We start from the raw sequence: 16464 nt of genomic DNA on the forward strand, positions 1-16464 counted from the left end.
TAGACTAGAGACCCAGCTAGACCAGAGACCAGCTAGACTAGAGACCAGCTAGACTAGAGACACAGCTAGACTAGACACCAAATAGACTAGAGACACAGCTAGACTAGGACCAGCTACGCTAGAGACATCAGCTAGACTAGAGATCAGCTAGACTAGAGACCAGCTAGACTAGACAACTGCTAGACTAGAGACACAGCTAGACTAGAGACCAGCCAGACTAGAGACACAGCTAGACTAGACACCAGCTAGACTTGAGACCAGCTAGACTAGAGACACAGCTAGACTAGAGACCAGCTAGATTAGAGACACAGCCAGACTAGACACCAGCTAGACTGAGACCAGCTAGACTAGTGACCAGCTAGACTAGAGACCAGCTAGACTAGACAACTGCTAGACTAGAGACACAGCTAGACTAGACACCAGCTAGACTAGAGACCAGCTAGACTAGAGACACAGCTAGACTAGACACCAAATAGACTAGAGACCAGATAGACTAGAGACAAAGATAGACTAGAGATCAGCTAGACTAGAGACCTGCTAGACTAGAGACACAGCTCGACTAGAGACCAGCTTGACTAGAGACCAGCTAGACTAGAGACCAGCTAGACTAGGCACCTGCTAGACTAGACACCTGCTAGACTGGAGACACAGCTAGACTAGACACCAGCTAGACTAGAGACACAGAAAGACTAGAGACACATCTAGATGAGAGACACAGCTAGACTATACACCAAATAGACTAGAGACCAGCTAGACAAGAGACAAAGATAGACTAGAGACCAGCTAGACTAGAGACCTGCTAGACTAGAGACACAGATAGACTAGAGACCAGCTTGACTAGAGACCAGCGAGACTAGAGACCAGCTAGACTAGGCACCTGCTAGACTAGACACCTGCTAGACAAGAGACACAGCTAGACTAGACAACAAATAGACTAGTGACCAGCTAGACTATACACCAAATAGACTAGAGACCAGCTAGACTAGAGACAAATATAGACTAGAGACCAGCTAGACTAGAGACCTGCTAGACTAGAGACCAGCTAGACTAGAGACCAGCTTGACTAGACACCATCTAGACTAGAGACGAGCTAGACTAGAGACCAGATTGACTAGACACCAGCTTGACTAGAGACCAGCTAGACTAGAGACCAGCTAGACTAGGCACCTGGTAGACTAGACACCAGCTTGACAAGAGACCAGCTAGACTAGAGACCAGCTAGACTAGAGACACAGCTAGACTAGAGACCAGCTAAACTAGAGACACAGCTAGACTAGAGACACATCTAGACTAGAGGACCCAGCTAGACTAGAGACCAGCTAGACTAGAGACCAGCTAGACTAGACACCAGCTAGACTAGAGACACAGCTAGACTAGAGACCAGCTAGACTTGAGACCAGATAGACTAGACACCATCTAGACTAGAGACGAGCTAGACTAGAGACCAGATTGACTAGACAACAAATAGACTAGAGACCAGCTAGACTATACACCAAATAGACTAGAGACCGGCTAGACTGGAGACAAATATAGACTAGAGACCAGCTAGACTAGAGACCTGCTAGACTAGGGACCATCTAGACTAGAGACCAGCTTGACTAGACACCATCTAGACTAGAGACGAGCTAGACTAGAGACCAGATTGACTAGACACCAGCTTGACTAGAGACCAGCTAGACTAGAGACCAGCTAGACTAGGCACCTGGTAGACTAGACACCAGCTTGACAAGAGACCAGCTAGACTAGAGACCAGCTAGACTAGAGACACAGCTAGACTAGAGACCAGCTAAACTAGAGACACAGCTAGACTAGAGACACATCTAGACTAGAGGACCCAGCTAGACTAGACACCAAATAGACTAGAGACCAGCTAGACAAGAGACCAGCTAGACTAGAGACACAGCTAGACTAGAGACCAGCTTGACTAGAGACCTGCTAGACTAGAGACACAGCTAGACTAGACACCAACTAGACTAGAGACCAGCTAGACTAGAGACCAGCTAGACTTGAGACCAGCTAGACTAGAGACTAGCTAGACTAGAGACCAGCTAGACTAGACAACTGCTAGACTAGAGACACAGCTAGACTAGAGACCTGCTAGACTAGAGACACAGCTAGACTAGAGACCAGCTTGACTAGAGACCTGCTAGACTAGAGACACAGCTAGACTATACACCAAATAGACTAGAGACCAGCTAGACTAGAGAATAGCTAGACTAGAGACCAGCTAGACTAGACAACTGCTAGACTAGAAACACAGCTAGACTAGAGACCAGCTAGACTAGAGACACAGCTAGACTAGACACCAGCTAGACTTGAGACCAGCTAGACTAGAGACACAACTAGACTAGAGACCAGCTAGACTAGAGACCAGCTTGACTAGACACCATCTAGACTAGAGACGAGCTAGACTAGAGACCAGATTGACTAGACACCAGCTAGACTAGAGACCAGCTAGACTAGAGACACAGTGAGACTAGAGACCAGCTAAACTAGAGACACAGCTAGACTAGAGACACATCTAGACTAGAGACCCAGCTAGACTAGAGACCAGCTAGACTAGAGACCAGCTAGACTAGAGACACAGCTAGACTAGACAACACATAGACTAGAGACACAGCTAGACTAGTGACCAGCTACGCTAGACATCAGCTAGACTAGAGACCAGCTAGACTAGAGACCAGCTAGACTAGACAACTGCTAGACTAGAGACACAGCTAGACTAGAGACCAGCTAGACTAGAGACACAGCTAGACTAGACACCAGCTAGACTTGAGACCAGCTAGACTAGAGACACAACTAGACTAGAGACCAGCTAGACTAGAGACCAGCTAGACTAGACACCATCTAGACTAGAGACCAGCTAGACTAGAGACCAGATTGACTAGAGACCTGCTAGACTAGGCACCTGGTAGACTAGACACCTGCAAGACTGGAGACACAGCTAGACTAGAGACACAGCTAGACTAGAGACAAAGCTAGACTAGAGACCTGCTAGACTAGAGACACAGCTAGACTAGAGACCAGCTTGACTAGAGACCTGCTAGACTAGAGACACAGCTAGACTAGACACCAAATAGACTAGAGACCAGCTAGACTAGAAACCAGCTAGACTTGAGACCAGCTAGACTAGAGACTAGCTAGACTAGAGACCAGCTAGACTAGACAACTGCTAGACTAGAGACACCGCTAGATTAGAGACCAGCTAGACTAGAGACACAGCTAGACTAGACACCAGCTAGACTTGAGACCAGCTAGACTAGAGACACAACTAGACTAGAGACCAGATTGACTAGACACCAGCTTGACTAGAGACCAGCTAGACTAGAGACCAGCTAGACTAGGCACCTGGTAGACTAGACACCTGCTAGACTGGAGACACAGCTCGACTAGACACCAGCTAGACTAGAGACACAGCTAGACTAGAGACAAGCTAGACTAGACACCAGCTTGACAAGAGACCAGCTAGACTAGAGACCAGCTAGACTAGAGACACAGCTAGACTAGAGACCAGGTAAACTAGAGACACAGCTAGACTAGAGACACATCTAGACTAGAGACCCAGCTAGACTTGAGACCAGCTAGACTAGAGACCAGCTAGACTAGAGACCAGATAGACTAGACACCAAATAAACTAGAGACCAGCTAGACTAGAGACACAGCTAGACTAGACACCAAATAGACTAGAGACACAGTTAGACTAGGGACCAGCTACGCTAGACATCAGCTAGACTAGAGATCAGCTTGAGTAGAAACCAGCTTGACTAGAGACCTGCTAAACTAGACACCAGCTAGACTAGATACACAGCTTGACTAGACACCAGCTAGACTAGAGACCAGCTCGACTAGAAACCAGGTAGACTAGACACCTGCTAGCTTAGAGACACAGCTAGACTAGTGACCAGCTAGACTAGAGACAAGCTTGACTAGACTCCAGCTATATGAGAGACCAGCTAGACTAGAGACCAGCTAGACTAGAGACCAGCTTGACTAGAGACCAGCTAGACTAGAGACCAGCTAGACTAGACACCTGCTAGACTAGAGACACAGCTAGACTAGACACCAAATAGACTAGAGACCAGCTAGACTAGAGACCAGCTAGACTAGACACCTGCTAGACTAGAGACACAGCTAGACTAGACACCAAATAGACTAGAGACACAGCTACAATAGAGACACAGCTAGACTAGAGATCAGCTAGACTAGAGACCTGCTAGACCTGGTAGACTAGACACCTGCGGCAGCGTAGCCTAGTGGTTAGAGTGTTGGACTAGTAACCGGAAGGTTGCTAGAGAGTTCAAACCCCCAAGCTGGCAAGGTATAAATCTGTCGTTCTGCCCCTGAACAGGCAGTTAACCCACTGTTCCCAGGCCGTCATTGAAAATAAGAACATGTTCTTAACTGACTTGCCTGGTTAAATAAAGGTAAAAAATAATAATAATAAAAAAAATAAAAAAATAGATAAAAAATAAAAAGACTTGAGCCAAAGCTAGACTAGAGACCAGCTTGACTAGAGACCAGCTAGACTGGACACCTGCTAGACCAAAGCTAGACTAGAGACCAGCTTGAGTAGAGACCAGCTAGACTGGACACCTGCTAGACTCGAGCCAAAGCTAGACTAGAGACCAGCTTGACTAGAGACCTGCTAGACTAGAGACACAGCTAGACTTGAGACCAAATAGACTATAGACCAGCTTGACTAGACACCAGCTAGACTAGAGACCAGCTAGACTAGAGACCAGCTAGACTAGAGACCAGCTAGACTAGAGACCAGCTAGACTAGAGACCAGCTAGACTAGAGACCAGCTAGACTAGAGACCAGCTAGACTAGAGACACAGCTAGACTAGAGACACAGGTAGACTAGAGATGAGCTAGACTAGAGACGAGCTGGACTAGAGACTAGCTTGACAAGAGACCAGCTAGACTAGAGACCAGCTAAACTAGAGACACAGCTAGACTAGAGACCCAGCTCGACTCGAGACCAGCTAGACTAGAGACCAGCTAGACTAGAGACCAGAACGGTGCTAGGAGCCCATTGATCTCTGCCCATGTTCCACAACTAAAGAGAAACATCCTTCCATTGTCATCAGGACACCGGGACACAAGGATACTCTGACACTGGGACAATTACACAATTCTCTTTACAATGCCACAACACAACACGACCAAAACATGAATCACAGATGACACCCACTCTCATTCTCCCCCGCCTGTTCCTCCTCTCCTCCTTCCCCTCAGGTTTTCCTCCCCCCACCCACCCGCATCGACAGCAGCAACTGTAAGTCTCCAGTTGATGGCTCCATGCTTGGCCGTGGTAAGATGGAGGGGAGAAGAAGAATATAAGAGTGAGAGAACGAGTGAAACATGAGAACAAAAACATCTCCAGCTGGTTCACCTTGGTGTTTCAGAACCCTAGTGAAGTCACTGTGTTCTGTTCCTATCAGTGTTCTTTGTCAGGATTCCCTGTGAAGTAAAACCCCTCTTTGAAGTCGTGGTACAGTCCTGCGCTTTGGTGTGTCTCTACAGTCACTATTAACACCCTGCAAAAATGTCCCTGGGGATTATAGAATCTACTAGAGCACCACAGCCAGAAATCAACTGAACTTTCATGCAAATGGACTCCAACCAATAGGATTAATCCAATAGGGGGCCTGTTTTGTTGGGGGTTGAATAGCCACATCAGTGAAAGACACATTGACAGTAACATAGAGATCATTGGCACTAAAGCATAGAGAACATTGAAGGTCACACAATGAGGAATGACATGCACTCACAAAGGCACACACAAACACACACACACACGTACATACTTACTAATGGATATACACAAACACACACACACACGTACATACTTACTAATGGATATACACAGACAATCACACGTGCAATTGTGCGCTGTAGCTAGACTAGTAGGGATTTGTTACTGACTTTAACTCTCAGGAGGTATTAGATCACCCTCAGTTACCTGAAGGAGGTAGTAGATCACCCTCAGTCATCAGAAGGAGGTAGTAGATCACCCTCAGTCATCAGAAGGAGGTAGTAGATCACCCTCAGTTACCTGAAGGAGGTAGTAGATCACCCTCAGTCATCAGAAGGAGGAAGTAGATCACCCTCAGTCAGAAGGAGGTAGTAGATCACCCTCAGTCATCAGAAGGAGGTAGTAGATCACCCTCAGTCATCAGGAGGAGGTAGTAGATCACCCTCAGTCATCAGGAGGTAGTAGATCACCCTCAGTCATCAGGAGGTAGTAGATCACCCTCAGTCATCAGGATCACCCTCAGTCATCAGGAGGTAGTAGATCACCCTCAGTCATCAGGAGGTAGTAGATCACCCTCAGTCATCAGGAGGTAGTAGTCACCCTCAGTCATCAGGAGGTAGTAGATCACCCTCAGTCATCAGGAGGTAGTAGATCACCCTCAGTCATCAGGAGGAGGTAGTAGATCACCCCCTCAGTCATCAGGAGGTAGTAGATCACCCTCAGTCATCAGGTAGTAGATCACCCTCAGTCATCAGGAGGAGGTAGTAGATCACCCTCAGTCATCAGGAGGTAGTAGATCACCCTCAGTCAGTCTGAAAGGAGGAGGAGGTAGTAGATCACCCTCAGTCATCAGGAGGTAGTAGATCACCCTCAGTCATCAGGAGGTAGTAGATCACCCTCAGTCATCAGGAGGTAGTAGATCACCCTCAGTCATCAGGAGGTAGTAGATCACCCTCAGTCATCAGGAAGGGGGTAGTAGATCACCCTCAGTCATCAGGAGGTAGTAGATCACCCTCAGTCATCAGGAGGAGATCACCCTCAGTAGTAGATCACCCTCAGTCATCAGGAGGTAGTAGATCACCCTCAGTCATCAGGAGGTAGTAGATCACCCTCATCAGGAGGGAGTAGTAGATCACCCTCAGTCATCAGGAGGTAGTAGATCACCCTCAGTCACCCTCAGTCATCAGGAGGGAGTAGTAGATCACCCTCAGTCATCAGGAGGTAGTAGATCACCCTCAGTCTCAGGAGTAGATCACCCTCAGTCATCAGGAGGTAGTAGATCACCCTAGTCATGAAGGAGGAAGTAGATCACCTCAGTCACCCGAAGGAGGTAGTAGATCACCCTCAGTCACCTGAAGGAGATCACCCTCAGTCATAGATCACCCTCAGTCATCAGAAGGAGGTAGTAGATCACCCTCAGTCACCTGAAGGGGGTAGTTGATCACCCTTAGTCACCTGAAGGAGGTAGTAGATCACCCTCAGTCATCAGAAGGAGGTAGTAGATCACCCTCAGTCACCTGAAGGGGGTAGTAGATCACCCTCAGTCATCTGAAAGAGGTCAGGAGGTAGTAGATCACCTCAGTCTCAGTCATCGCCCTCAGTCATCAGGAGGTAGTAGATCACCCAGTCAGTCATCAGAAGGAGGTAGTAGATCACCCTCAGTCATCAGGAGGTAGTAGATCACCCTCAGTCATCAGGAGGTAGTAGATCACCCTCAGTCATCAAGAGGTAGTAGATCACCCTCAGTCATCAGGAGGTAGTAGATCACCCTCAGTCATCAGGAGGTAGTAGATCACCCTCAGTCACCCTCAGGAGGAGGTAGTAGATCACCCTCAGTCATCATGAGGTAGTAGATCACCCTTAGTCATCAGGAGGAGGTAGTAGATCACCCTCAGTCATCAGGAAGGATCACCCTCAGGTAGTAGATCACCCTCAGTCATCAGAAGGAGGTAGTAGATCACCCTCGGTCATCAGGAGGTAGTAGATCACCCTAAGTCATCAGGAGGAGGTAGTAGATCACCCTCAGTCATCAGGAGGAGGTAGTAGATCACCCTCAGTCATCAGGAGGAGGTAGTAGATCACCCTCAGTCAACAGAAGGAGGTAGTAGATCGCCCTCAGTCATCATGAGGTAGTAGATCGCCCTCAGTCATCATGAGGTAGTAGATCGCCCTCAGTCATCAGGAGGTGGTAGATCGCCCTCCGTCATCATGAGGTAGTAGATCGCCCTTGGTCTTCATGAGGTAGTAGATCACCCTTGGTCATCAGGAGGTAGTAGATCACCCTCAGTCATCAGGAGGAGGTAGTAGATCACCCTCAGTCATCAGGAGGTAGTAGATCACCCTCAGTCATCGGGAGGAGGTAGTAGATCACCCTCAGTCATCAGGAGGTAGTAGATCACCCTTAGTCATCAGGAGGAGGTAGTAGATCGCCCTCAGTCATCAGGAGGTAGTAGATCACCCTCAGTCATCAGGAGGTAGTAGATCACCCTCAGTCATCAGGAGGAGGTAGTAGATCACCCTCAGTCATCAGGAGGTAGTAGATCACCCTCAGTCATCAGGAGGAGGTAGTAGATCACCCTCAGTCATCAGGAGGTAGTAGATCACCCTCAGTCATCAGGAGGTAGTAGATCACCCTCAGTCATCAGGAGGTAGTAGATCACCCTCAGTCATCAGGAGGAGGTAGTAGATCACCCTCAGTCATCAGGAGGTAGTAGATCACCCTCAGTCATCAGGAGGAGGTAGTAGATCACCCTCAGTCATCAGGAGGTAGTAGATCACCCTCAGTCACCTGAAAGAGGTAGTAGATCACCCTCAGTCATCAGGAGGTAGTAGATCACCCTCAGTCATCAGAAGGAGGTAGTATATCACCCTCAGTCATCAGGAGGTAGTAGATCACCCTCAGTCATCAGGAGGTAGTAGATCACCCTCAGTCATCAAGAGGTAGTAGATCACCCTCAGTCATCAAGAGGTAGTAGATCACCCTCAGTCATCAGGAGGTAGTAGATCACCCTCAGTCATCAGGAGGAGGTAGTAGATCACCCTCAGTCATCATGAGGTAGTAGATCACCCTTAGTCATCAGGAGGAGGTAGTAGATCACCCTCAGTCATCAGAAGGAGGTAGTAGATCACCCTCAGTCATCAGAAGGAGGTAGTAGATCACCCTCGGTCATCAGGAGGTAGTAGATCACCCTAAGTCATCAGGAGGAGGTAGTAGATCACCCTCAGTCATCAGGAGGAGGTAGTAGATCACCCTCAGTCATCAGGAGGAGGTAGTAGATCACCCTCAGTCAACAGAAGGAGGTAGTAGATCGCCCTCAGTCATCATGAGGTAGTAGATCGCCCTCAGTCATCATGAGGTAGTAGATCGCCCTCAGTCATCAGGAGGTGGTAGATCGCCCTCCGTCATCATGAGGTAGTAGATCGCCCTTGGTCTTCATGAGGTAGTAGATCACCCTTGGTCTTCAGGAGGTAGTAGATCACCCTCAGTCATCAGGAGGTAGTAGATCGCCCTCAGTCATCATGAGGTAGTAGATCGCCCTCAGTCATCAGGAGGTGGTAGATCGCCCTCCGTCATCATGAGGTAGTAGATCGCCCTCAGTCATCAGGAGGAGGTAGTAGATCGCCCTCAGTCATCAGGAGGTAGTAGATCACCCTCAGTCATCAGGAGGTAGTAGATCACCCTCAGTCATCAGGAGGAGGTAGTAGATCACCCTCAGTCATCAGGAGGTAGTAGATCACCCTCAGTCATCAGGAGGAGGTAGTAGATCACCCTCAGTCATCAGGAGGTAGTAGATCACCCTCAGTCATCAGGAGGTAGTAGATCACCCTCAGTCATCAGGAGGTAGTAGATCACCCTCAGTCATCAGGAGGAGGTAGTAGATCACCCTCAGTCATCAGGAGGTAGTAGATCACCCTCAGTCATCAGGAGGAGGTAGTAGATCACCCTCAGTCATCAGGAGGTAGTAGATCACCCTCAGTCATCAGGAGGAGGTAGTAGATCACCCTCAGTCATCAGGAGGTAGTAGATCACCTTCATTCATCATGAGGTAGTAGATCACCCTCAGTCATCAGGAGGTAGTAGATCACCCTCAGTCATCAGGAGGAGGTAGTAGATCACCCTTAGTCACCTGAAGGAGGAAGTAGATCACCCTCAGTCACCTGAAGGAGGTAGTTGATCACCCTTAGTCACCTGAAGGAGGAAGTAGATCACCCTCAGTCACCTGAAAGAGGTAGTAGATCACCCTCAGTCATCAGAAGGAGGTAGTAGATCACCCTTAGTCACCTGAAGGAGGTAGAGATCACCCTCAGTCACCTGAAGGAGGTAGTAGATCACCCTCAGTCATCAGAAGGAGGTAGTAGATCACCCTCAGTCACCTGAAGGGGGTAGTTGATCACCCTTAGTCACCTGAAGGAGGTAGTAGATCACCCTCAGTCATCAGAAGGAGGTAGTAGATCACCCTCAGTCACCTGAAGGGGGTAGTAGATCACCCTCAGTCACCTGAAAGAGGTAGTAGATCACCCTCAGTCATCAGGAGGTAGTAGATCACCCTCAGTCATCAGAAGGAGGTAGTAGATCACCCTCAGTCATCAGGAGGTAGTAGATCACCCTCAGTCATCAGGAGGTAGTAGATCACCCTCAGTCATCAAGAGATAGTAGATCACCCTCAGTCATCAAGAGGTAGTAGATCACCCTTAGTCATCAGGAGGTAGTAGATCACCCTCAGTCATCAGGAGGAGGTCGTAGATCACCCTCAGTCATCATGAGGTAGTAGATCACCCTTAGTCATCAGAAGGAGGTAGTAGATCACCCTCAGTCATCAGAAGGAGGTAGTAGATCACCCTCAGTCATCAGGAGGTAGTAGATCACCCTAAGTCATCAGGAGGAGGTAGTAGATCACCCTCAGTCATCAGGAGGAGGTAGTAGATCACCCTCAGTCATCAGGAGGAGGTAGTAGATCACCCTCAGTCAACAGAAGGAGGTAGTAGATCACCCTTAGTCATCAGGAGGTAGTAGATCGCCCTCAGTCATCATGAGGTAGTAGATCGCCCTCAGTCATCATGAGGTAGTAGATCGCCCTCAGTCATCAGGAGGTGGTAGATCGCCCTCCGTCATCATGAGGTAGTAGATCACCCTTGGTCTTCATGAGGTAGTAGATCGCCCTCAGTCATCAGGAGGTGGTAGATCGCCCTCCGTCATCATGAGGTAGTAGATCACCCTTGGTCTTCATGAGGTAGTAGATCACCCTTGGTCTTCAGGAGGTAGTAGATCACCCTCAGTCATCAGGAGGTAGTAGATCGCCCTCAGTCATCATGAGGTAGTAGATCGCCCTCAGTCATCAGGAGGTGGTAGATCGCCCTCCGTCATCATGAGGTAGTAGATCGCCCTCAGTCATCAGGAGGAGGTAGTAGATCGCCCTCAGTCATCAGGAGGTAGTAGATCGCCCTCAGTCATCAGGAGGTAGTAGATCACCCTCAGTCATCAGGAGGAGGTAGTAGATCACCCTCAGTCAACAGAAGGAGGTAGTAGATCACCCTTAGTCATCAGGAGGTAGTAGATCTCCCTGAGTCATCATGAGGTAGTAGATCACCCTCAGTCATCAGGAGGAGGTAGTAGATCACCCTCAGTCATCAGAAGGAGGTAGTAGATCACCCTTAGTCATCAGGAGGTAGTAGATCACCCTCAGTCATCAGAAGGAGGTAGTAGATCACCCTTAGTCATCAGGAGGTAGTAGATCACCCTCAGTCATCAGGAGGAGGTAGTAGATCACCCTCAGTCATCAGGAGGAGGTAGTAGATCACCCTCAGTCATCAGGAGGAGGTAGTAGATCGCCCTCAGTCATCAGGAGGAGGTAGTAGATCTCCCTCAGTCATCAGGAGGTAGTAGATCACCCTCAGTCACCAGGAGGTAGTAGATCACCCTCAGTCATCAGGAGGAGGTAGTAGATCACCCTCAGTCATCATGAGGTAGTAGATCACCCTCAGTCATCATGAGGTAGTAGATCACCCTCAGTCATCAGGAGGTAGTAGATCACCCTCAGTCATCAGGAGGTAGTAGATCACCCTCAGTCATCAGGAGGAGGTAGTAGATCACCCTCAGTCATCATGAGGTAGTAGATCACCCTCAGTCATCAGGAGGAGGTAGTAGATCACCCTCAGTCATCGGGAGGTAGTAGATCACCCTCAGTCATCAGGAGGAGGTAGTAGATCGCCCTCAGTCATCAGGAGGAGGTAGTAGATCACCCTCATTCATCAGGAGGTAGTAGATCACCCTCAGTCATCAGGAGGTAGTAGATCACCCTCAGTCATCAGGAGGAGGTAGTAGATCACCCTCAGTCATCAGGAGGAGGTAGTAGATCACCCTCATTCATCAGGAGGTAGTAGTGGATTATTCTGTCATCTGAATGAGTTCATGGATCCTCATTCCCTCCCTCCATTCCTCCCTGAGTCAAACTGTTGCTGCTGTGTCTTCCCATCTATCCCCACCATTACTGCAGCACTCACCAGCTAACCGCTATAGTGCAGAAACAGAGATAACATTCTATTAGGGGTTTGGTGAAATAGATTCACATGGCTCGTCTTGATTTATAGTGCTGGACTAATGATCACAGCAGCTTGACTTAAGGAGTCCATTGTCTTGTGTTAAATTGTGGTGGATGACATGGGGGGGGGGCAGCTGAGGGTTTATATCCAATAGAAAGCTACTGATAATATCATTAAGGAGATGAACAGAGAGAGAGAAAGAGCGGTGGGGGAGATGAAGAGAGAGAGAGGGGGAGATGGAGAGAGAGAGAGGGGGAGATGGAGAGAGAGAGAGGGTGAGATGAAGAGAGAGAGAGGGGGAGATGGAGAGAGAGAGGGGGGAGATGGAGAGAGAGAGAGGGGGAGATGAGAGAGAGAGAGAGGGGGAGATGGAGAGAGAGAAAGAGAGGTGGGGGAGATGAAGAGAGAGAGAGGGGGAGATGGAGAGAGAGAGGTGGGGAGATGAAGAGAGAGAGAGGGGAGATGGAGATGGAGAGAGAGAGAGAGAAAGAGAGGTGGGGAGATGAAGAGAGAGAAAGAGAGGTGGGGAGATGAAGAGAGAGAGAGGGGGGGAGATGGAGAGAGAGAGGGGGAAATGGAGAGAGGGTGGGGGGAGATGGAGAGAGAGAGAGAGAGAGAGAGAGAGAGAGAGGGGGGAGATGAGAGAGAGAGGGGAGATGGAGAGAGAGGGTGGGGATAGAGAGAGAGGTGGGTAGAGAGAGGGGAGAGAGAGAGAGAGAGAGAGAGAGAGAGAGAGAGAGAGAGAGAGAGAGAGAGAGAGAGAGAGAGAGAGAGAGAGAGGAGAGAGAGAGAGAGAGGGAGAGAGAGAGGAGAGAGAAGAGAGAGAGAGAGAGAGAGAGAGAGAGAGAGAGAGAGAGAGAGAGAGAGAGAGAGAGAGAGAGAGAGAGAGAGAGAGAGAGAGAGACAGAGAGAGAGAGAGAGAGACAGAGAGAGAGAGAGACAGAGAGAGAGAGGGGGGGAGAGAGAGAGAAATCTTCTGCACAGATTCTGTCTGGCCCTGACAGTAAATCTCAGTAAGACAAAGCTGTGAACGATCTGAGTGACAAGGCAGAAGGGCCTTCTATGCCATCAAAAGGAACATTCCACATACCAATTAGGATCTGGCTAAAAATACTTGAATCAGTTGTAGAGCCCATTGTCCTTTATGGTTGTGAGGTCTTGGTTCAACTTCAAAGTGTTTCCTTTCAAATGGTACCAAGAATATGCATGTCCTTGCTTCAGGGTCTGAGCTACAGGCAGTTAGATATTGGTATGTTTATTTTAGGAGAAAATTTAAAGAGAAAGAGGTACAGTGGTGTGAAAAAAAACTAAATTGTTAAAAACTGAAGTAAAAGTAAATGCATCAAATTTAGCAAACCAGACGGCACAATTTCCTTTTTTTCAACAGCCAGGGGCCGTTAAGGTAGCTGGAGGCTGTTCTACTAGAATAAGATAGCACTCCATCACTCAGACATCATTTACAAAGGAAACATGTCTGTTTAGTGAGTCCTCCAGATCAGAGGCAGTCGGGATGACCAGGGATGTTCTCTGTTTAGTGAGTCCTCCAGATCAGAGGCAGTCGGGATGACCAGGGATGTTCTCTGTTTAGTGAGTCCTCCAGATCAGAGGCAGTCGGGATGACCAGGGATGTTCTCTGTTTAGTGAGTCCTCCAGATCAGAGGCAGTCGGGATGACCAGGGATGTTCTCTGTTTAGTGAGTCCACCAGATCAGAGGCAGTCGGGATGACCAGGGATGTTCTCTGTTTAGTGAGTCCTCCAGATCAGAGACAGTAGGGATGACCAGGGATGTTCTCTCCTTTAGTGAGTCCTCCAGATCAGAGGCAGTAGGGATGACCAGGGATGTTCTCTGTTTAGTGAGTCAGAGGCAGTAGGGATGACCAGGGATGTTCTCTGTTTAGTGAGTCCTCCAGATCAGAGACAGTAGGGATGACCAGGGATGTTCTCTGTTTAGTGAGTCCTCCAGATCAGAGGCAGTAGACCAGGGATGTTCTCTGTTTAGTGAGTCCTCCAGATCAGAGGCAGTAGGGATGACCAGGGATGTTCTCTGTTTAGTGAGTCAGAGGCAGTAGGGATGACCAGGGATGTTCTCTGTTTAGTGAGTCCACCAGATCAGAGACAGTCGGGATGACCAGGGATGTTCTCTGTTTAGTGAGTCCTCCAGATCAGAGACAGTAGGGATGACCAGGGATGTTCTCTCCTTTAGTGAGTCCTCCAGATCAGAGGCAGTCGGGATGACCAGGGATGTTCTCTGTTTAGTGAGTCAGAGGCAGTAGGGATGACCAGGGATGTTCTCTGTTTAGTGAGTCCACCAGATCAGAGACAGTAGGGATGACCAGGGATGTTCTCTGTTTAGTGAGTCCTCCAGATCAGAGACAGTAGGGATGACCAGGGATGTTCTCTGTTTAGTGAGTCCTCCAGATCAGAGGCAGTAGGGATGACCAGGGATGTTCTCTGTTTCGTGAGTCCTCCAGATCAGAGGCAGTAGGGATGACCAGGGATGTTCTCTGATTAGTGAGTCCTCCAGATCAGAGGCAGTCGGGATGACCAGGGATGTTCTCTGATTAGTGAGTCCTCCAGATCATAGTCAGTAGGGATGACCAGGGATGTTCTCTGTTTAGTGAGTAGGGATGACCAGGGATGTTCTCTGTTCAGTGAGTAGGGATGACCAGGGATGTTCTCTGTTTAGTGAGTAGGGATGACCAGGGATGTTCTCTGTTTAGTGAGTAGGGATGACCAGGGATGTTCTCTGTTTAGTGAGTCCTCCAGATCAGAGGCTGTAGGGATGACCAGGGACGTTCTCTGTTTAGTGAGTCCTCCAGATCAGAGGCTGTAGGGATGACCAGGGATGTTCTCTGTTTAGTATTTTTACCAAAGAAATGTACACCACTGGTTGAAACCAAGCTGTCTTTCCCACAAACTCAATGTTGATAAACTCCCATGTTCTCTGTTTAGTGAAACTCCCATCAACTGGGTGAAATTCCCATATTTAGTGAGGGTGAAACTCCCATCAACTGGTTTGAAACTCCCATCAACTGGGGAAATTCCCATATCTACTGGGTGAAACTCCCATCAACTGGGTGAAACTCCCATCAACTGGGTGAAATCCTCCAGATCAGAGGCTGTAGGGAAACCAGGGATGTTCTCTGTTTAGTATTTTTACCAAAGAAATGTACACCACTGGTTGAAACCAAGCTGTCTTTCCCACAAACTCAATGTTGATAAACTCCCATATCTACTGGGTGAAACTCCCATCAACTGGGTGAAATTCCCATATCTACTGGGTGAAACTCCCATATCTACTGGGTGAAACTCCCATATCTACTGGGTGAAACTCCCATATCTACTGGGTGAAACTCCCATATCTACTGGGTGAAACTCCCATATCTACTGGGTGAAACTCCCATATCTACTGGGTGAAACTCCCATATCTACTGGGTGAAACTCCCATATCTACTGGGTGAAATTCCAATATCTACTGGGTGAAACTCCCATATCTACTGGGTGAAATACCAATATCTACTGGGTGAAATACCAATATCTACTGGTTGAAATACCAATATCTACTGGGTGAAATACCAATATCTACTGGTTGAAATACCAATATCTACTGGTTGAAATACCAATATCTACTGGGTGAAATACCAATATCTACTGGGTGAAATACCAATATCTACTGGGTGAAATCACAGCAGCAAGATGTGTGACCTGTTGCCACTAGAAAACCAGTGAAGAACAAACACTAATGTAAATAAAACCCATATTTATGTTTATTTTCCCTTTTATACTTGAACTATTTGTACATCATTACAACACTGAATAAAGACGTAATGTTTCCAATGCTCTTTTAAATAATGACAGGGGTTATGACAGGTGTTATACCCTAAATTCACAGTTATACCCTAAATTCACAGTTATACCCTAAATTCACAGGGGTTATGCCCTAAATTCACAGGGGGTATACCCTAAATTCACAGTTATACCCTAAATTCACAGGGGTTATACCCTAAATTCACAGGGGTTATACCCTAAATTCACAGGGGGTATACCCTAAATTCACAGGGGTTATACCCTAAATTCACAGGGGTATACCCTAAATTCACAGGGGTTATACCCTAAATTCACAGGGGTTATACCCTAAATTCACAGGGGGTATACCCTAAATTCA

Source organism: Oncorhynchus keta, unplaced genomic scaffold (assembly GCF_023373465.1).
Source record: "Oncorhynchus keta strain PuntledgeMale-10-30-2019 unplaced genomic scaffold, Oket_V2 Un_scaffold_515_pilon_pilon, whole genome shotgun sequence".
Lineage (NCBI taxonomy): Eukaryota > Metazoa > Chordata > Actinopteri > Salmoniformes > Salmonidae > Oncorhynchus > Oncorhynchus keta.